We start from the raw sequence: 22127 nt of genomic DNA, 5'->3' as shown, positions 1-22127 counted from the left end.
TAAATGATATTACATTACCTTATTATTTTCATTTGTGTATGGGAGATTTTGGGCATAGAATCAGAATCGTTAGGGTTGGAAAGGACCTTAAGATCATCTAGTTCCAACCCCCCTGAAATGGGCAGGGACACCTTACGCTAAATCATATAACCCAAGGCCTTGTCCAACCTGGTCTTGAACACTGCCAGGGATGGAGCATTCACAACCTCCCTGGGCAACCCATTCCAGTGCCTCACCACCCTAACAGGAAAGAATTTCCTTCTTATATCCAACCTAAACTTCCCCTGTTTAAGTTTTAACCCGTTACCCCTTGTCCTGTCACTACAGTCTCTAATGAAGAGTCCCTCCCCAGCATCACTATAGGCCCCCTTCAGATACTGGAAGGCTGCTATGAGGTCTCCACACAGCCTCCTCTTCTCCAGGCTGAACAGCCCCAACTTCCTCAGCCTGTCTTCATACAGGAGGTGCTCCAGTCCCCTGATCATCCTCGTGGTCCTCCCCTGGACTTGTCCCAACAGTTCCATGTCCTTTTTATGTTGAGGACACCAGAACTGCACACAATACTCCAGGTGAGGTCTCACAAGAGCAGAGCAGAGGGGCAGGATCACCTGCTTCGACCTGCTGGTCATGCTCCTTTTGATGCAGCCCAGGATATGGTTGGCTTTCTGGGCTGCGAGCGCACACTGCTGGCTCATGTTCATTTTCTCATCGACCAGCACCCCCAAGTCCTTTTGGGCAGGGCTGCTCTGAATCTCTTCTCTGCCCAACCTGTAGCTGTGCCTGGGATTGCTCTGACCCAGGTGCAGGACCTTGCACTTGGCATGGTTAAACTACATGAGGTTGCCACCAGCCCACCTCACAAGCGTGTCAAGGTCCCTCTGGATGGCATTCCTTCCCTCCAGCGTATCAACTGAACCACACAGCTTGGTGTCTGTCCTGGGTTCAGCAGTAGCAGTCATTTTTTCTCCTTCTTGGTAGCTGGTGCAGTGCAGTGTTGTGACTTTCAGCTCGGGAACAGAGCTGATAACAAGCGATGTTTTGGTTTGGCCAAGGACTTTGTGAGCCTCATGCTCTGCCAGGGAGGAAGGGAAGCCAGGAGGAAGCAGAGACAGGACACCTGACCCAAACTGACCAAAGAGGTATTCCATACCACAGCACGTCATGCCCAGGATGTAACTGGGAGTTAGCCGGAAGGGCTGGGAGACTGCAGGGTTGGAGGAGGTATCGGTCAGAGCTTGGTCGGGCTGGGGGGGCGAGTTATCGGTCGGCCGGTGGTGAGATGATGTATTCTCTTCCCTTGTTATTTCCTTTATCATTATTATCACTGGTGGTAGCAGTAGTGATTTGTGTTATACCTTAGTTACTAAACTGTTCTTATCTCAACCCGTGGGAGTTGCATTCTTTTCGATTCTCCTCTCCATCCCTCCGAGAGCAGGGGGAGGGCAAGAAGGGGGGGAACTGAGTGAACGAGTTACCTGACTGGGTTTAAACCACGACAGTGTCATCGGCAAATTTACCGAGGGCGCACTCAATCCCACTGTCCATGTCACCAACAAAGATGTTAAACAAGACCAGTCCCAACACCAATCCCTGAGGGATACCACTCATTACTGGTCTCCAGCTGGACATTGAGCCATTGACCACAACTCTTTGTGGGCGGCCATCCAGCCAGTTCTTTATCCACAGAGTGGTCCATCCATCAAATTGATGTTGCTCTGATTTAGAGACAAGGTTGTCATGCGGGACAGTGTCAAATGCTTTGCACAGGTCCAGGTAGATGACATCAACTGCTCTACCCCTGTCCATCAGTTCTGTAGCCCCATCATAGAAGGCCACCAAATTGGTCAGGCAGGATTTTCCCTCAGTGAAGCCATGCTGGCTGTCACCAAGCACCTTGTTGATTTTCATGTGCCTTAGCATGCCTTCCAGGAGAATCTGCTCCAAGATTTTGCCAGGCACAGAGGTGAGACTGACTGGTCTGTAGTTCCCCGGGTCATCCATTTTCCCCTTCTTGAAAATGGGGGTTATATTTCCCTTTTTCCAGTCATCGGGAACTTCACCTGACTGCCATGATTTCTCAAATAGGATGGTCAGCGGCTTCGCAACTTCATTTGCCAGCTCCTTCAGGACCCGCAGATGGATCTCATCAGGACCCATGGACTTGTGCATGTTCAGATTTTTAAGATGGTCTCAAACCAGTTCCTCTCCTACAGTGGGCACAAGGTCTTCATTCTCACAGTCCCTGTGTCTGCCTTCCAAGACTTGCGTGGTGCGGTCAGAGCATTTGCTAGTGAAGACCGATGCAAAGAAGTCATTCAGAACCTCAGCCTTCTCCAAATCCTGTGTAGCCAGTTCTCCTGAGAGCTTCCTGAGGGGGCCTACATTCTCCCTAGTCTGTTTTTTATTTACTAGGTACCTGTAGAATCCCTTCCTGTTATCTTTAATACCTCTAGCTAAGTTTAATTCTAACTGAGCCTTACCTTTCCTAACCTGGTCCCTAGCTTCTCGGACAACATCCCTGTACTCTTCCCAAGCCACCTGTCCTTGCTTCCACTTATTATAAGCCTCTTTTTTTCAATTGAATTTTCCTCAGCAGCTCCTTATCCATCCAAGGAGGTCTCCTGGCCCTCCTGCTGCACTTCCTTCTGGTTGGGATGCAACACTCCTGAGCTTGCAGCAGGTGATCCTTGAATATCAACCAACAGTCTTGGGTCCCCCTGACCTCTAGGGCTGTATCCCATGGAACCTTCCGAAGCAGGTTCCTGAAGAGGCCAAAGTCTGCTCTTTTGAAGTCCAGGGCAGTGAGCTTGCTGCACACTCTTCTCACTGTCCTGAGGATCTCAAGTTCGAGCATCTCGTGATCGTTGCATCCAAGGCTGCACTGGAGCGTCACATTTCCAATGAGCCCTTCCCTGTTGGTGAGCACGAGGTCAAGAATGGCACCTGTCCTTGATGGCTCCTCTATTACTTGCAGGAGGAAGTTGGCTTCCACACAATTGAGGAACCTCCTGGATTGCTTGTGCCGGGCCGTACCATCCTTCCAACAGATGTCAGGGTGGTTGAAGTCACCCATGAGAACAAGGGCCTGCGAGCGTGAGGCTTTTCCTATCTGTCTATGGAGTGCTTCATCTGCAGGTTCTCCTTGATCAGGCGGTCTGTAACAGATCCCCACAGTAATGTCTGCCATAGCTATATTCCCTTTAACCCTGACCCACAAACTCTCTGTTAACTGCTCACCTGTCCCCAGACAGAGTTCCATACTCTCCAGCCTATCCCTAACATAAAGGGCAACTCCCCCTCCCTGCCTGCCAGGTCTGTCTTTCCTAAACAGACTGTAACCTTCCATTCCAACACTCCAGCCATAGGAGCCATCCCACCATGTTTCTGCGATGCCTATTATATCATACCCCCGTAGACGTGCACACACCTCTAATTCCTTATGTTTGTTCCCCATGCTATGGGCATTTGTATAGAGGCATCTGAGCCGAGCTCCAACTGAAGCCGGCTCGTTGGCTGGAGCAGCTGGGATATCTCTACATTTTTCATTTGTATGTTTGTGTGTGTGTACAGACATGTCAGAGACAGATACAATTCTGTTGTAGACAAGCCACCCTCTAAGTCAGAAAATACAAAAGCAGGCACCTTCATCTGCAAGATCTTATCTCCTTTGAAGACAGAAGCTTACCTTTATCAGTCCATTAATACAAAAGGATAAAAAGATATGGTTGTTTATGACTGTCCTTAATGTACAAGGGACCAAATTTGACTTTGTAATGAGACAACCCTAAATATCCCTCATACCCATTTAGTGGAGTGCCACAAATTAAAACTTAACGCTGTGTACTTATCCAGAAGGTAAGAACAGGAGATGTGTTATACACAATGTTCCACACCATGGCAGTAACACCCAGCCATACCTACTTACAACACACTTTGCTGAACCAGAACTAGCTAAGAAAAATGCCCTCAGACTGAACTTCAACTGGCTGGTCATTTTTACATACTAGTGTTTCAGATGCCATCATCTGAGAAGGTGGCCTGAAGTCCCCTTGCACATTGGCCTTCTAAAACACAGAGACGGGAAAGCAAAGCATTTATCCTCCTTAAAACCAATGTGAAGGAAAAGGAGTGCTGGGCACAGTGACTCACTGAATATTGCACATTATCTGCTTCTCAAGCTAAGAATACCACCAGAGTACAAGACATGTTTAGTTCCTGGGAATAATACTGAAATACATCTGTTACCTAATTAAGGACTTCTATGCACATAAATGACTAGCAGCTGTTCCTCCCTTGTACGGGCTAAAAACTTTTTAACAAATTTGGAAGAATATGAAGACAACTAGTATTTCCTTGAGAGAAATGCCATCCCTTTCTAATACAGCATGATTTACAAGCCATGTAATGGCAATAAAAAACAAGCAGCTCAGAGTTTTCATTCAGCTTATACTCACAGAAAAAAATACCTGCCCAAAGCTACCATAATGCATTCTGAAGGTGGACCAAAAAGCTCCAAACTGCACTACATTGTTGTATTACTGTTTTTCTTTACACAGAATCTCTTCTACTTTTTTGAGGAGAACACTCTGTAGGGTTTAAATAGAAAGCACCAATACTCAAGGTCCACGACTTTCAACTAGTCAACTTTTTAGCCCAAATACATTAATTGACGGCAAAGATTTATGGTCACCTTTAGAGTATTATAAGGGCAATTAGTAATTTGGCCATACGAAAAACAAAGTAACTGGACTCTCACGAAAATCTCTGCATACCGTTCATTGAAGTAACTCTTTTCTTGACAAGATTCTGGATGCCATAATTTTCATCATGCCAGCAGAAGCATGCACTCCTCTAATGATGTTAAAGCTTGTTTCAAAGACACATGCTGTAATAATTGTCAAATAAAAGTCTAATAGTCAAATCCCAATTTAAACTGAAGTCTTCAAAGACAAAACAGATTACAACTGTATTCTGTGTTCAAGCTTACTCTAGGATTTTAACTTTTCAGAAGCACTTATACCAGTAAACTGCATTCTGCCTTAAGCTTGTATATAATAATTCAAAATTGCTTTACAAGTGCTCCACTTAAGCCACCCACCTCCAACCAACCATTTCACTGAATACCAAAACACCAGCAGTTCTAAATTAGCAGTTTTCCAAAATATTTTACATAGGATGCAGTCCTTTCCTTTGTTCCTACTGGAAATGTCTTCTTCCCAAAGGGGAAATATAAGTGTAATGAAAATGCAGTCTCAGCTTTCCTTCCCACCATGTCAAGTGACAGATAAGAGGTACAGCACCTCATATGGGGAAACACATTAACCAGATCACTAGCTATGAGTTGCAGGCTAAGCCATGGGAGCAGCAGACTTGCTCCTGCTTAGACCTCCATGATTTTTATGTCCCCAGTGCAGTGCTATGAGAAGCTGCAATTCTGCAGCAAGAAAACCTAAAACCAGCCTACTGAGGAAGCTGAAATCCTCACAAGTAATTTGCAACTGTTCCTCAGACTACACTTCAGATAAGCAGCTCTCTAACTGGGAGAATGGGTCACCTGGGAGAGACAGGAATGCATCTCCAAGAGCAATAAATGAACGGCTGTTGCTGAAGGGAGGAGGGAGCTGGAAGGAGACAATTGCACACTGACAGACCATTGAGACACACCACTGCAATGCCATGGGCCCTGGAAGCCAGGAGCTCCCACACATCTTTGCTCTTTTTGACTTCTACATAGCAGAAATCACCCTAGAATTACTTCATTCTCTGACCCAGGTCCTCCCCAGGCACCTTTTCCTAGCTCACATCTTGATTTGCTATCATTGCTGCTTTGTGGGCAGCCTCTGCCATCTCTTCATAATTTTCAGTCAGAGGGCAAAGCTTATTGCAGGACTCACCAGATCACACAATGATGTTTTTTACTTATAAAGTAAGCATAACCTAGAACCTGCATTCAGCTACAACAGTGTAGATGCATATCTTTCTAGTGACCTACATGAAAGATCTCTCTCAAAGGGATGGCTTTTAAAAATGTGGAAGAAAGTATTCTATTTCCAAACTGGGACTGACAGAACTTGCTTAACCTTGGCAAGTCAGCTATTGGGAATCTCTGAATTCACACACACAAAAAAAGGATCACAGATCCTGCTGTATATACCATTTCCCTCCTGAAATCATGATAAACAGGAACTGGTGAAAGTTTGTTGCTCACCCACACTGACTCCAGGGTGGCTGAACAAAAAAAGATTAACCTATAAATGGAGAAAGACTTGTGAAGAAGAAACAATGCACTTTCATCAGGTTAGCACATTCTTATACAAACAAGCACTTTTATTCAAAGTGTTCTACAGGTGAAAAAAAAAGATGAGATGTTATCTTTGCTGTTGCCTGGCAAAGGTGTGAGAGAGCCAGCAAGAGATACACTGCACACAGTCTTGTCCTAAAAAGAGACAGAAGAACACAAAGAATAAAAAAAAAGGGGCTTTGTTCCTCCAAGGACAGCAAAAGGCACTTCCATCTCTTGCTGGAGCTGGAAGTGCTGCACACAGACAGGGACCAAAGCAGATGCTTGAGTCCATCTAAGAGAAAAGAGTGTGCAGGCTACAAAGGTGCCTGAACGAAGAACAGGGAACAGTGGTTTCACAGTTAATGGAATGATCCATGTTGTAAAAATTTAACAATTAAGAGTATTTTTTGCTGTTCCACAAATGAGGTGTATCGTAAAGGGTCAGTATATTGCCTCAAAAATATTCTTCTGGCCTAGATTATACAGAAGTATTTTTGAACAAATCCCTCTTCGTTATTTGCTCCATACCGCTCACAAGTGACCTCTGCACTTCATAATCCTTCACCGTACCTCCCGATGCAGTGTGGAGCTTAGAAGGTTGGTTTTAATCTCTAAATAGGTATTGCCTGCCATCAGACCATCATGTGTGTGTGTCCCCCAAAGACCAAACATCCCAGAGAAAAAGGTTGAATCAATCAGATCAAAATAGAGCCAGGGGAGTCAAATTCAAGTTTAAAATAAAGGGATGCAATTTAAGAATCTATTCCAAAGAACACTCAAATCAATGAGATTCTTCAAGCTAACTTGGATCATACAGTAACTATGAAATGATTACCATGTACCTTAAAAAGAGACCAGATTGCATATGCATATTTAAAACAGATTTAATCTAATAGAATTAAGAATTAAGAAAGGTACAATCACCTACTATAAAAATGTTTCATTTCCAAAGCAAGAGACAACACTGTATACCACTCAGCGCAGTGTTTTCAATGTTTTCTTCCTTTGGTATAGCTGCTGTGATGCTACTGGTGACCATGAGCTATGCAGGTTCATGATCCAATGCCATGGCACATATGACATGGACAACATTTCTTAAGTGTTTTCCTATTTATGTAGGTGAAATGCTACAAAAACTAGATAGTTTCATTTTCATTTGCTGCATTCTTTGTGCACAGGTAAGTGATCACTCACCAACAGTGGAATATTTTAGAACAGATTTTAAAACCAGCAGACAGCTCTCCTCTGAGCCCATTAGTGCAATTTACTCAGTGCTGTCAAAATTCTCTGGAAATGCACAGTAGCTGAGGAGAAATCCACAAAGCTGCTGACATAAGGAGCTTTCACTCTGAAATGGAGACACACTGAAGATAGAGTTACAGAACTTGGCCGATGTCCATAGGAAGGGAGGACAGCATCACAGCACTGTAATCCCCACTACCAAATTAGCTGGAAAACTAAAATAACAAAAAATTCACAGAAGCATGAAAAAGAGCGGAGTGAAAATAGTCTTCAGAGCATTGACCTAGCGAACATCTGAGTTCTGTTTTGTTCAATCTAACCTATTTAAGTTTATTGCTCCCTTAGGTCTTAGAGTGTGAAAGTCTGGATACATGGTAGTCAGGGGTCTGTTATTTTTTACAGTTATACAAACTATAATCTCCTGTTGATCTGGGATTAAGCTATAAAATACAGATTCAGAATGAGATTAACACGTCAACAAAAATTATAATAGAGAAAAATGCCTTTTTCAGTACCACCTCAAATTGCAAGGTAATAACAATTCACAGTAATTGAACTGCAGAATTAAAAGTCTTATACTCTTTCACATCCTTTTTTTTTTTTTAATGCCTTGACAAAACGTACATTGATGTGTTCCTGCTACAAGCAAACATAGCCAAGCAGTTTTATTTTAACAATTTGGTAACAAGTTCTCACTCCTACAGAGAAATTCTAACTACAAAAAACAATCCTCATTTTCAGGCTCAATGTGTCAAAGTGATAAGCTTGTTTTTAAAAGGCTGTCTGTCAGATGGCTTAAAAATGCATACGCATTATAGTTTGGTTCAAAATATTCTGAAGTCAAATGAAATCTATTAATTCCAACACCCTTTGCTCTCACCATCAGATGAGATGTCTATTCAGCAGTTCTTACAGATGAAGCAAATGTACTGAGTTCTCAGAGGCTTGATTTGCTAAACAGACAAGCTTGCTACAAGCTACACAAGAATACAAACAGCATGATTTATACAACACTTTTTTGAATCACGCAGTCCTGTTAAACAATTCTCTGAAGTAGATCATTCAAATGGCCAGCATTTCTAACACTCAAAATTTCTCTGAGCTACCAGACTACCAAAACAACCAAACCAAGCTATGGTAACAGCATGCTACCTCTGAATCCATAATTTACAGTTACTTTAATGAGAATTTAACCATACAACTGCCATTTCCTATTCAAGATCCCAATCAGTAAAGGCCCTAGGATCAGTCTTAGCCTTCTGCAACACAGTTTATGCAATAAACATAACTTTACAAAGCCCATTTTGTAATACTGTAAGCATAAACCATCCTGACCCTTCCAGTCTACCTGCAAAACACAATGCAAAACAGAGTCTGCATCACAGCTGAGAACCTGCATCTCTTCCTGGAGAACACAGAAGGTACTATGAAATGGTAAGTATACATCCCTAATGCAGAAAACAGGAAAGGTATTAGAAGCTGTTAAGGTGGTGGAAGTGTCACAACATAAGGAGTTTCACAGGAATTAATCATTTCAGACTCTGGGCACAGAAGCAATTTGTTTCATTTCAGTGTTGTCTTGAAACAATATTGCTTCTTTCTGCATTCATCTATTTTCCAAAATTGAAAATCCTTGGCCAAATTTCAATTAATGTCAAAGCTTTCAAAGCTAAAGATTGATTTTCTCCTTTAAAAAATGACCTCCAATGTGTCTTTCATAGGAGAGCACACAACGTGACTATCTGTTGGCTCATTCTCACCCTTCAAAAGCCCTTTCTAATGTGATAACATATTTTAGACTGTTAGCAAATTGAGTACTATAGTTTCATAGCTATGTTCTGAATGTTGAAAGAGGGCCATCAAAGAAAGCAAGACAGAATTAGACTACAATAAAAAGGACAATGCTTGAACCTTTTTATTGTCCAGTAAAACAGAGTAAATACATTAATTGACAAAACAAAGAACCTGTGTGATTTACAAACAAATAATTCATAAATACAGAGAACTTTTTAATAAACATCTTTTTTACATTCACAGTTGGAAGGAAAAATATTGACAAAATAGCCCAAACAACCCAAAGTGTAACCATGTTTTTACACAGTAAAATCTTAATTTCAGAAAACATGTATCTGCATCATGCACTGCTAAAGAAGTATCTACTTTAATGCTCTACTCTCAGCAACAGGCATGGACAATGCATAGGTCTCATACCACTGTTCACCACTTCAATAAGTGTTGATAGCACCATAAGTCTGTCAGCAAGACAGCATTTCACTAACTCTAGAACAGAAAGTATTCCCAGACCCTGTTCACAGTAAGTTTGACTAAACACTGCTGAATGAAAACATATTTTTACGTACCTCAGCAACCCCAACAACCATTCCACCTTCATTTAAAATAGCACTGGAGTGATCTAGGCATTTTCAGCCTAGAAACATACACTATGTTAGAGTGATGTGATGGCCACATCAGCTCTTCAAGTGACAGCTGAGTGACATGATACCTACCACACTCACAGGAAGGCTGGGCCCCTGTCACCTCAAATGAAGCACTCCCTTTAAAACAAACAGCTGAAGGACTCTTGTGTGATTTATCTTGAGGACCATGAGTGCAGGAAGCCATGCTGACTGCCCAACTGCCACACACTGAGAGGCAAAGTTCTTTGTGGTGGGGCAGCCATGGCTGCTAATGAGAGAAACTGCATTGATAACATGCCATAATGATTATGTGTAACAGCAATATTGAAGTCTGACATTAACAGTGTGGGTTTGGTAGGGGAAAAGGTAAACAAGGGAGAGTTAGGAGAAGAACTGAGCTGTGGCACCTGTAGGAACATGTCTGCTCTGCTTTTGACATTGCAAAGTGTGCTGTCCATGCTCTTCATTACAAGCATGTCAACATACACCAACATGTATCACAGGGTCTTTTAAGTTGTGAACAGCACACACTTATCACTGCTGGAATTAAACTATTTCTTTCTTTTTCTATCATTCACTTCTCAAAATATCTATTTCTCTAGCAACAGCTAGAGATCTTAGGGATCTACAAGACTGGACATGTACCAGCATAGCAGTCCTAGTATAACAGAAAAAGCACTAATCCTTCAGTGAAGCTGATATATTTGCAATGATTCATAGTATTATAAACAGCCCTTAGGGGGAGATTTGCCAAGGACCCTGGGGAAGGAAAAAAAATGACACACACACACACACAAAACCCCCAAAAAACACATTAAAAATAGGATGTCTTTAGAAGGTTACCCTCAAATATCAAATTCTCCCCTTCCTTGCTTCAAGTTGATGGCATTGGCTTGGTATGAAAACAGCCTCAAGTTCAGGGACACAACACAAATATAGTTAAAAAAAATTTCTACAGACCTGTGTGTATTGCCCCACATGAAGTCTGCCCCATTCCATCTTATATATTACAGGCCTACAATGCATAGATCTATTTCAGCATCTCTAGACATGGACTGCAGTCACCACACACAGCCCACGAGGACTCTGATTGAGGATTACATCATCCTAATTCACATGCTGCCACATAACAATCTTTCCTAGTTTAGCAACAAGGATGACACTCCCACAGCAGCCTGAAATACAAATTGGCAGACATCAGCCTGCAGTTTCAGCACCTGATGTGCAAACATTAACAAAAATCAGGCCTTGAATAACCTACCAAGTACACTCACAAGAAACATCTATTCAAAACCTTCTTGACCACAGAAGTACAAGAAAGGTGCTCTTACACGATCACTGAATTGTTTATCCTATTACACTGACACTTCCAACTATGGATCAAATTGCTCAGCTCAACTGGGAATACTCATAGGCTTATATGAGGGTTGGTAGACCTCTCATATTTTAATGACTGTGCCATATACTTCTACTCTGTAAAGAATAAATGACAGTCAGAAATATTCACAGTTGGCCTTAGCTGACCAAGACTACTGCAACCAACACTCAGTACTGCTAATATTTTACAAACAGCTGACAAAGCCAGCTGCTACCAAACATTTCAGTAAAAACATGCTTTCCTCCTCACAACTTAGTTTTGAAATCAGTGGTACCCTAGTGAGCCCCAAATACTATTTTTCAAATGAAAACAGGAGAATATCAGCAGTTTCAAAACGATGTGAACCTCAAAGCTTCTCTAACTGGAATTGACCCGATTAATAAAAAAAAAACTTTCAAAGGCTGGACTGGTTCCAACCCCTCTATGTCACACTATTTTTATCCATTGCAGGGGATCTAAATGGAGTCACTACCTTCATCAGTAATGAGCTGAGACTCCAGTATCCTACTACAGGAATATTTTGTATATATACTGCTCACCTGTACAGAAATAAAGCATGTAGTCAGAAAGCCTAGAAAAATAACATGTCTCCAAATGGAATACTTTGAATACCAAACAAAAAAAAGCTTACGCGCATCAGACTTTAGACACACTAGCTTTAATTTTTGCTTAGAAGAACAAAGCATGAGAATTTTCCAGGATATGCTTGAACTCATAGGATCAGAATAATGTACCTTCCGAATGATGGGTACAGCATTACTGATGCAACCCCGTACTGTTGAACAGTTCATTTACTGAGTAAATATACATTGCCTCTAAGCTACAGAGACCATACTGACGATAGCATCGTAGCTTTAATGTAGTTTAAAATAACTCCAGCATCTGAGGAGATAACTTCCCTAAGTGTGCCTATTTGCCTTCATGACTTTAATCACAGCTGCAGCACAGTTCCAAGTTTGGAACAATATCACAGTCAGTCCTGTCCTCATCCATCTTGATGAATTCCCAAAAAGCAACACTTAAAGGCAATTGGCTCTGGACTGTGTGTTTGTGTTCATTTTGTTTTGGTTTTTTAAAAAAAGTCATTGTGTGTTAGTTAAGAGCTACACTTGAGAAATGTACTGAAATAAAAGTCCTCAGCCAGAGGCCAGAGCAGTGGTATATTCAGTTCATTGAGCAGGGCTCTATTTGGTTTTTCATTGCTTTAATTTTATACTTTTTAAAGGTGCATTCTTAATGAAGCAGAAGGGATAAAGTTATGCAGCCAGCATGTATATGACTGTAAACTTAACTGGTTTTCAAATGTTCAAAAGAAAGAAATACATAAATTTCTGATTCTGTTATAGCAACAAATGCCACCACCCCCCAAACTAAAACATGACTGAGAATTGATCCACACACTGTTTTTTTTTTTAATCAATATATCATCTAAGGCTGAAAATTACAATGTTTATTGTTTTGTGCTTCTGACTCTCAAATATATCACACCCTTCATATTACAGAAGAATTTTTTGTAGCCAGGGAGTATTATATTTACATGACAACCCTGGCTAAGGAAAAAATGCACCAACCTGAGCCAAATGTGTTTTTAAATACAAAGGTATGGAAAAGTTACAACACACCTAATAACCAGAAGAATAAATCTTTCAGTAAATGTTTAATGCAAAGTGTGCCTATTTGCCTTCATGACTTTAATCACAGCAGCAGCACATGAGAATGTAGAAGACCAATGATAAACAAAAAAAGAAAGAGAATAAACTGGGATTCACAGTTGACTATTGATCCAGGACTCTGCATATTATTTCACAAATATGAAATGCTCTTTTGATTGCTCACAAGAAGAAAGAGCTTTTCTCCAGGAAATTTCCCAGTTCCATCATTCAGAAGAAATGTACACAAAGCACAACATATATTTCAAGTCAATAATGTAAATGAGATCAAGCCATGCGTAACAGGATCTTCTAAGTAGTCGAGAGGTAAATATAGACATTTCTATTGACTTTTAGTGGACCTTGTCGCAAAGAGTTTCAGTTCCAGAACAGCCCTGCTGGTGGCACAATTCAGAAATATAATGAAGACAGACTCATTCGGGAGCAAGACCAAGCCACATCTCATCCAGGTCCAAACTACAGTCCATTTAAATCAAACTCTCATCACAGTAGAGATTACAACTAAAAATAACTGAGTTGCCTCTGATTTTCTCTGTTTCTTGACAAATATTACAAGCTTCAAGTTATCACTTTCAGAACTGCTTGGCTGGCTAGAGGCAGTGCTTCACATTTCATAGCTCATGTAGGATTCACAGGTTCAGAAACAGGGATTACTGTGCAGGTAATACATAGATATAATGCTACAGAAAAGGGTTCATGCCGTTCTTCAGAAGTTTTGGGTTGTTTTTTTTTCTGGCTAATGGATCAAGATTTACTGCATTCAGAAGATGCTCCTGAATCTATCCATTATAAGATAAATTGTGAGCTCAAGGATGGATGAGAAAGAGCATAAAGACAGAGAAAAAGAGTAAGAAAAAAGAACTCATTCCAAAATACATACAGTGGGCAGAATGCATAAGAATTCAAACTGAAGGTAATGTATTTCAATTAATATAGTCTGCAACAGAGAACAGCTGGGGGGGGACAACACACGAAAAAGCAAACACACAAACCAAACACACACTTAGCAGCAGCATGTGGCAGGATGATACACCAAATTCTTCTGCATACAAATTACTGATAAGAATGCAAAAATTATTTATCATGGATTTCAATGACAAGATTACATACTGCAAAATAAACAGTCATACCAAGACCTCCCACTGGCATGGAAACGGATTTAAAATAATTTTGCAGTAGAAGGAGCAAAATGGAATCACTTACCATTAGTGCTGCATTGCTGAAACTATCTGAAGAGTCAGCCCTCTGGAAACAAATTTTTCTATCAATAATTGACAGCTGATACAGTTTCAGGCAGTGGTGGTACACCAGGGAAAGACATGCTGCAGAAGCATCTCCTTCCCATTTAGACTATCCCTTGCTCGGTTTAGATCTCTTTCTTAACCATTTCTAGGTATTTTTTCCCCTGTGCTTTCGGTGAAAAGAGAAAAGCATGATGTATAAGAAAAGAATGCATTATTTCCCACTTTACTCGGAGTGTGACAAGAGCCGTGGGAAGAAAGTCAGTAGGATTTAGTCATAACAATAAGCTGAAGAGAAGTAAAATCTAAAAACAGAAAATGACTCAGTGACTGGGAAGGAGTTATACCACAGACATGAGGTACTGTAACCAGAACACTGATTTCTTCAAATGTAGAACTAAGAGGTCAAGACCACAATTACATCAAATAGCAGCAGAGAAGTAAACTAAAGAAAATTAATAGTTCAAAATTTGCTATAAGAAAACTGGTTAGGATTCCCTTCCAGCATTGGACCACTAGGACTGAGGCTTACAAATCAACCCTTTTTGGTTTCAGTGAGGCCAACATTATAACCTTATAAAGCAATCTTTAAACCAAATGAAATCTTAACTGAAGTGATAGAGAAACATTACTTCCTTTCCTGGGATAACAGTTCCTGTAGTATTCTGAAACCATTCACATCTCTTAAATCTGGCCAATTTACATCACTGAGAATATTTTTCTGATGTCATGTCACATGACTTTTCTTTGTCATACTATTTTTCTTCCTTGTGCAGAAAAGATTGGTCTGACCTGACAGCTCAGACCATTTTAATAAGGGTGGACTATGGATCATGAATGCCATCAGGTAATAAGATTTGGAAAATTATTTTGTTCAAATGGGTTATTTCTCCTCACAGAAAAAAGAAAGGGGGCAGGGACAACAAAGAAGAAAACTCTGGACAAATCAACTGCACTCCATTATGTCAGTTTTATAGCAGTCAGGCCCATTGCATTCCCAGGTAAGACCAACTACAACACTACTGTCACACCTGTTCTACAAAGTATTGTGGAGAGCCAGATTCTAGTAATATGGAGAAGGATATATTCACATAAACCTTCTAGAATCATATACAGGTAGAATGAAGGTGGGAGCTGAATGTGCAAAGACTACAACATACTTAAAAGTCATTTCCTTACTTCCTCACCCTTAGTTTACGGATTGTAAGAGCAGATGATTTCTCTGAACCACAGATAATGTCTCTCTTGCTTACCCATTCAAATGAAACAGAAAATCAAACAGATGTGCATATTCGCACCATAAGCACAAAGAAATAAGGTCTTGAGAATTCAATAGCTCTATCAACAGTTTGTTGCCATTTTTCCCAGTTCATATGAAGTATGGTTCTCCCTTTCACACAAATCAGTACAATGAAATCCCACAGATGACATTGCAAGCACATTTATTCCTCGAATATAAAGACACAACAATGGATTCATCTGTACAAATGCAGACCCTTAAAATTCAGATTTTTGAGCTAGTTTCTCTGGGCTACCTTCACAGACAGCCTACATATAATCACTGCAGGCAGCTGCAGGTATCTAGATTTTAGATGTATAAACCCTGGTGAGATGAATCCCAAGTTGCTCAGCATGACTCTCACTACTTAAAATAAATAATACACAATAAAAACCACCAAGGATGAATGCCTCTACTCCATAATCAGACAGCTACATCTTCCAAAATTCAAGAAAATATTAATTCAAGGACTTTGAAACACAGTGGGCATTACAGAAGAAAATTCAGTGAAACCAACTGAGATACAGTTGCGTGTGGAAGCACAGAACTGGGAGTGAAACGTGAACATCTATCCTGAAGTCTCTTCCCGGAGACAACTTTTCCCCATGGCTCCTCATACTTTCTCAGTTCCAATTTTCTTACATCCAGCTGTTGCAGAGAGTCAGCCTCAACTGGACCATTAATCTACTGTCCTCAAACAGCTGGAAAAGCATTATGCATGCATGTCCTATAACTGACAGAGTTACTTCTTCTTTAGTTATCAATGAACTAAATGGCATGCTGACTATCTGCCTCAGACATTGCCAAACACCCACTGACAAAAATATCTTTATTTTCATTCTTACAAATTCGATTTCATTTTCTCAGAAAATCAAAGACTTGCTTCTTATATATCTGTTTGTATTCCTGAGTGTTGCTTTAGGCAGAAAGGCCACAATGTCTTTCCTTTTCATATCTAGAGGCAACAGAGGAAACTAATAAATAGACTTTTTTAAGCAACTGCTTGGGATCATTAACTGCATCATTCTAAGCTGGTGTCCAGAACTTCAATCTAACTCTGCACTGTTCCTTTACTTTTCTTCTATTTCTTCGCTTGTGGATGCCACTCTGGGTCTATCTCATCATGCAGTCACTCTTCATTTTACTTACTGAAACTATCCTCTCCATCCCCAGAAACATTCTTTTCAGTAAATGCTTCTATTTTCCATATTTTAAATGGTACAAAATGTACCAAAGTCAGTTCTCACATCACTCTTGTTCATTTTTAAGCAAAAAATTCTTTTATTCAACTTAATGCTCACTAGTAATTTATAGTCTTTCAAAGACTTCAAGTTGACATAAAGATAAGAAGTTAGGATAATATTATATTATATATATATATTTAAAAAGGCACATGAAATAAAACGCAGTAAAAGAGGGTGGTTTTTTCCTGAGTGAATAAATTGCACATCTCTCAGATCAATTCCATCAATAATTCATACAAAGTGTTTAGCACATTTCTCCCACCCCCCACACCACCAAGATAAGCTTGAAAGATTAAAACAATGTAACAAATTCACAGAAATTTCAAGTTTATGGAACACTAAACACAACAACCACTCACAAAAACAAAGAAAATGCAGACTTCCATCACATAGCTCTATTCTGTATTTCTCAAGGAAAGTCCATTCAGAGCAAGCAATTTCCCCATCAAATCACAGAGTCTTCTACCCTGTCAGTCCACTCTTTTTTGTGCTCATAAACCATATCTAGATCTGTGCCTCTTCACCTGCATGAATTCAGTATTAAGCATCTGATTTCATTTTTTCATGCTATACTCCAGTACTTCCACTGCACCCTATAGGGATAGTACTGTGCTGGTTTTCAAGCACTAAAAATAAAACAAACACATGTCAACCCAAGGACAAAGTTGGAAGGAAACATACTTTAATGTAACCAAAGAAGAATATATTTAGCATTTTGCTACTAAGCAAGGATGAAAATAAACTTGTCAACACATTGCTGTACCTAACTGTGAAGCCCACACCCCACTCAATTCTTTCTGTGGCATTTATTATATATGAAAAGCAGATTTAGTCTGTCTTTATTTCTTCTTCAGAGTGACTGTTAATACTCTTTTTCTCGTGCTGGCCAGAAGGGGCTTCTGCACTGCTGCGTCAAGCACTTTCATCCTTTTAGGCAGTCAATTTTTTCTATCAATTAACAGTAATGTAGCCATCTAAGGTGCATTTGAGCAGTGGTGCATACTATACTTCAATCTGGAATCCTTCCAAAACCAAATACAAGCATAAGCGGGAACTGGCATGCCTCTCACTCCACAAAAAGGAAAGTGAAAAATGAGTCCTAAATCATGATGTTGTTTCCTTTTGTATTTCTTTCATTAGTATTGTTAATTTGGGCTTTCCATGAAGCAATGGGGGTTTTCTTCTTCTCTGGGGTTTTGTGTCCCCAGAGAAGAATGCTTATTAAAAAATCTCGCGTGATTATATTCCCTAAATAATTGCCTTTGAAGCAAAGATATTTTTTAAATAAATACCTATTTTTTAATATTAAAAACTATTCAAACTTCTGTTTTTAACACTGGGAGAAGAAACAGGACAACTGTACGCATAGGTCTTCATTTTGGAGATCCCATGTTCTGATTAAAACTGATACTGAAGGCAAGAACCATGATGCCTGCTTTGTTTAGTCCTTTAAGACACAAAGCCAAAACTTTATTCTGTAATGTTAGAGCTTGTTTCCTGGCCTATGAAATTCAAGGCAAGAGCAAAAATGCTGATAAATGAGTATAAATTACTGAGGTAGTATTTTAAAACTAGTTTGTACAACTGTATGAACATTTAAGAGAGAAGGCTAGAAAGAACACTGGGAACAAGCAAAAAGCTAAGACTTAAAGCTCTGCAGAACCTGTAGTTTCCCACATCTACCACCAGGAAGAAGAGTATCCAGTAGACGGAGGCACTATGGAACCTCCTGGTCTGGAAGAGCTTCTGGGTCCAAGATGGGTGCTACTGTGGAACAGGATTTATTCTAATACCCAACAGATTTAGAGATTGACAATGTTTTTAATCCCATACCCATTCTCAATTACAGATTATTTTCTTAGCCATCAGTGTAGTAGGCATCAACAAATTCCATTATAAAATTAAAATACATTAGTATTTTAAATATTAATGTTTAAAAGGTTCATTGGTTCCAGTAAGCTTTAGAGGAAGCTCATAATGTCTGTGAAAGGAGTAGTTGCAAAGTACCATTCTGGTTTTAGATAAGCATTAATGGAGCTCTAAAGAGCTTCCTTGTGCTTAATAAGGGCCATTTGAATCCTACTGCCAGAAGTCAAACAGCACCAATTAACTTCCTAGGCGTGTAGAAAATAAAAGTGAATCTAAGGCTAAACAATCTAAAGCTCACAGGGGAAAAACAAAATCCAGCTAATATCCTCCAATGTATACTGTGGTATTTACAATCAATTTTCCTAATTTTGACAGTTTATATACATCCTTCAAAACAAAAGGAACTCCCACTATCTTCATGCAGACTCTAGCCCTCTTTTAGGAAAATACAACTATTCCCTCCCCCCTCTCATTAGAGAGTCACTGTGTCAGCTCAGGATGATGGAAATACCTCATCACAAAGTAAAAGACTGACAAGTATTCATCTTTTTCTTCAGGGACTGATACAAAGCCTGTCTATACAATTCAGTGTCTGTATGATTTAGGATTGGCCAAAAAGTCACGACACTCCAAGGCAGTAATAATACTCTAAATTTTCTCATCTAAATTTTCTTGGGTTTCTAAGGATTTCCATTTTAAAACCGTGTCCTCAATTTGTATGAGATATCTGCAAGTATCTATTGAAAGCAAAAATACTCCTTAATACCACATTAAAACATAGCAAAGAGAAAAAAAAAATAAACCCCCCCAGAACATTAGAAGATGTGGAAATTCAGGAAATTCAAGAAATGACTCATTTGCCATATGTATCTTACAGAGATTTTTAAAACTTATAACACATATCCACAGATGGAGATTCGAATCAAGAAATCATACTTCAGTCTTTCATGATGCTGACAATTTAGAGCAAACACAATCAGCAGTCAGCATTACTCTGCCACATTTCACCTTCAAAAATATATTTATGGCTTTCATTATCAACATAGAGCAGCATATAGATCTTAAAAAAAAAGGATCCTAACTATAGACAAGATTGCAAGATGGTTTAGTGTCTAACTGCTTGTTGACTAATTCATTTCCCAGACCTTCAGACCTGTCCACAGCATAATCTACACTGCTAATTTAACACTGTCGGCTTTGGAAGAGCGTGGGAACAAACCCTGATTTAATTGCAAACCTGAGCCTCAGATTACTAAAATGATTGCTAGATTACTGGAATAATTACCTAATAACTGCTGACAGGCATGATCTCCTGGACTCTTCTAACGCTCCCAAAGCGGTGGGCAGCTCCCTTTGGAAGCATGCAGAATGTATCCAACCATCAGAAATACAGAAAGGTGTTTTCTAAAAAAAAAAAAACGAAATAGCTCGTATAATTCACTGAAATTTTGTAACATTTTTCTTCAGAAAAAATGGCTTCAGATTATACTTCCATATGTCAGTATAGAGATTATATTTACTCTCCATGTAAGAGGGGTTTTTTACCTTTTTTTTACCCTTTTACTCTTTTTTACACCCTTTTACTCTTTTTTACTCATTTACTCACTGACATAAAAACTGCTTTTGTCAGGTTTTGTTCAAAGTAGTACTGACACATAACCTATTTCTATTAAAAACTCTACCCTAGTACTTAAAACATGGACAGAAGCTTCTGCTGATGCCAAGTGACTGTATATTTTGAGATACTCTGTGGAATTTGTGGGGGATAACCAATACCCACACAGAAAAGTGCTTCTAGTCTTTCAATTGCGAAAACAACTGGCAGGATTTCTCTAAGTGTTATTTAGATAGGTACTAACACCCTGGCACATAAAATTAATGAGGAATTCAAGCAGGAAAGAATTAAGAGAGGCAGTCCTTGGGTTGTTTGGGGTTTTTTGAAAAGGAATAAAATCTGATTTTGGTACTCAAACTGAAAATAAGTATGAAAGACACAAAAGCAACTACTGTTTAGGACCTTTAGTCAGTTTCACAGAGTTCAGCAGTACTTCAAATTCCAATTCCAGCATCAATTGCTTTTCCCTTTTGCTTACAATTATGTGTGGTTTCAACAGCAGAAATTCAAAAGATTCCACAGACCACGAGCTTTCAACTAAGCACAGAAAGCACGGGAAGATACCTGACTTGCATCTCCAGGGATTTAACTTGTTCTACATTTTAGCCTCCCCTGGGTACCACTGCCAGCAGAAGATCCCGTTTTAACCTTAACCGGCTCCGAAGAGACCTGGCCGTACATGCGAAACGACCTGCACAGATGATGGACTTCACCCGCAAAACTCGGGGGGGGGGGGGGGGGGGGGGGGCAAAGGGGAAGGTGTTAGGGCACATTAATACCTTTAAACTCGAAACGGCTCTTTACGCCTCACACTGCGACACGCTCGCAGTTACCCTCCCCTCCTGACACGAGAGCTGCCCGCTGCAGGCAGGACACCCCGGTGCAGGGCCGGGGGCCGGCTCTGCAGACAGCACTTAGCCGGGCACGCGAGCAGCAGTGGGGTGCTCCCCGCACCAGAGCATCGCCCCCAGAAGAAGACAGACCGCTCTTCGGCACGGCATCCCCCGCCGCCCTGCCCGCTCCCCGGCTCCAGCAGCCCCCAAGCTGGGCAGGGCAGGGCAGGGCAGGGCAGAGCTGCCCTTGCCTGCCGCACATCCTTTACGGGCGGCGATGCTGAATCACGGCTGGCAGCCGCTCCGCCGGCTTTCCCCGCGGACGGCAGCCGAAGGCGGCGGGCCGAGAAGCTGCGGGTGAGGTGAAGCGCGGGCTGAGAGGGCGAGCGCCCCACCGATCCCCCTCAACCGTTACCTGTCGGCGCTCCAGTCCTCCCAGGCGACGCAGGGGTGCCGCGGGACCCCGCCGATAGCGTGCTGCGCCTCACGGACAGCGCGGCGGGGCTCTCCCGGCTGGCAGCATCCGAGCCGGGCACCGGCGGGAGGAGGAGCGGGACGTTACGGCCGGGAGCTGGGAGCAACCATTCCCCGAGAGGGGGCACCGGCGGCGGCCGGCCAGGCGGGGCGGTGAGGACCAACTCTCCCCCAGAGGTACGTGCGGGGAGAGCGCCTGAGGAAAGAGGGCGGTGACCGCGGGGCGGGCGGCGCCAGGAGCGGTGGCCAGCCTTCCCGAGCCACCGGTCTCCCCCGCCGCCCCTCGCGGTGGGAGCGGCCCGCGCTGCCTCCAGGATACGAGCCGAGGACCTAGCAACCGCTCGGGGCCCGGGCCGCGAGCAGCGCTTCCCCCGCCGCCGGGCGAGGGGAGCTTCGGGGCCTGGCTCCGGCTGACGTTGCGCCTCCAACCCTGCGGGGGCTGCCGTGAGCGGGCAGGAGCGCGGGTCGGGCACTCCCGGCCGGCCCCAGCCACGCGTGGGAGCACGGAGCAGGCACCGCTGAAGAGTGCGGGGCCTCGGCGGTGGCAGCAGTGGTTCCTGCAGGAGGGCGGCCCGGGAGCTG

General features: G+C 41.6%; 1 protein-coding gene and 1 long non-coding RNA gene across 12 annotated transcripts in view; both read right to left on the bottom strand.

Moving 5' to 3' along the window:
• The window catches only part of TTLL7 (tubulin tyrosine ligase like 7), a 72482-nt gene extending 52461 nt beyond the window's left edge, over positions 1 to 20021 (bottom strand). For 9 of the 11 annotated variants that reach the window (XR_009963315.1, XM_062611247.1, XM_062611249.1 and 6 more), the window contains exon 1: positions 19909 to 20021. The gene's annotated coding sequence lies outside the window, so the exon portion shown is untranslated. Of the gene's footprint in view, positions 1 to 11792; positions 11860 to 19908 lie in introns of all 11 variants that reach the window. The other 2 variants (XM_062611248.1, XM_062611252.1) reach the window with 1 other exon arrangement.
• Positions 20022 to 20716: 695 nt separating this feature from the next.
• Positions 20717 to 21745, bottom strand: LOC134159778 (uncharacterized). Its single transcript, XR_009963299.1, has 2 exons — positions 21487 to 21745; positions 20717 to 20945 (listed from the first exon to the last, which is right to left on the bottom strand). It is a non-coding gene; the product is annotated as an uncharacterized LOC134159778 (long non-coding RNA).
• Between the last annotated feature and the right edge of the window lie 382 nt (positions 21746 to 22127).

This window comes from Pezoporus occidentalis, unplaced genomic scaffold, assembly GCF_034315485.1.
Source record: "Pezoporus occidentalis ecotype Australia unplaced genomic scaffold, CSIRO_AGI_Poc_V1 ctg151, whole genome shotgun sequence".
Lineage (NCBI taxonomy): Eukaryota > Metazoa > Chordata > Aves > Psittaciformes > Psittacidae > Pezoporus > Pezoporus occidentalis.
Note: the sequence above shows the minus strand (reverse complement) of the source record. Positions and strands in the feature narration are given on the sequence as shown.